Consider the following 1,023-nt stretch of genomic DNA (forward strand, 5'->3'; position numbering starts at 1 on the left):
TTTTCAAGCAATCTGATCTACATATAAAAAGATGTTTCTGTCTAGGAAAGGAGGGCTTAACTGCTGCCATCTTTTGGTATTTGTTTATTTTGGTTAGTTACTTCCAAAGACCGAAACTTGGTGTGAAAAAGTAAAATATGAAACTCTAGCAAATTAACCAAAAAACCAAACTCACCGCCACGGAGTCAGATCGATTCATGGCGACTCCTCCTTGGGTTTCCCAAACGGTATCATTAGGAAGTAGATTGCCCTACCTTCCTTCCCAGGAGTGGCTGGTGGGTTTGAATCGCCAGGCTTCTGGTTAGCAGTCAAATGCCTTAGGCAATAAGCCACCACAGCTCCCAACAAATTAGCAAAAAAAAAAAAAAAAAAGTCAATCTTGAAAGGTTAAATTAAAACCAAATCTACTGGCATCCGGTGGATTCCCACTCATAGCGACCCCCACTGGGTTTCCAAGGGGTAAAATCTTTACGGAAGTAGATTGCCCTATCTTCCTTCAAGAGCGCCTGGTGGGTTTGAACTTCAACTTTCTGGTTAGTAGTCAAATGCTTATGCACTGCCCCAGCAGGTTACATATGTATCATTCCGTTTTTCTTAATGACACAATTTTAGAAATGGCAGATTCATGGTTGCCGGCTTGTGTATGGTTTGGGGGTATGGTTTTAAAGCGGTAAAAGATGAGATCCTTGCTGTGATGGAAATACTCATTATTTTCACTCTGGTGGTGGATATCGGAATCTGTTGTTGTTATGAGCCGTGGAGTTGGGGTTTCGGGTTTCGGAGGCAGTATCACTACGGAAGGAAGTAGATTGCCCAACTTTCCTTCCAAGGAGTGGCTGGTGTGTTTGAACCACCAGCCTTCTGGTTAGCAGTCAAGTGCCTTAGGCTCTACGCTACCGGAGCTCCCTGAACGTAGGCTGGGGATAATTGTATAGAATTTAATGTTGTTGTTGTTGTTGTTATGTGCCTTCGAGTCGGCCCCGACTCATAGCGACCCCTCCTCGACTCATAGCGACCCCTCCT

The sequence above is a fragment of the Orycteropus afer genome, unplaced genomic scaffold (assembly GCF_000298275.1).
Source record: "Orycteropus afer afer isolate SDZICR_OR568_19922 unplaced genomic scaffold, OryAfe1.0 scaffold00179, whole genome shotgun sequence".
NCBI classification, from domain to species: Eukaryota; Metazoa; Chordata; class Mammalia; order Tubulidentata; family Orycteropodidae; genus Orycteropus; species Orycteropus afer.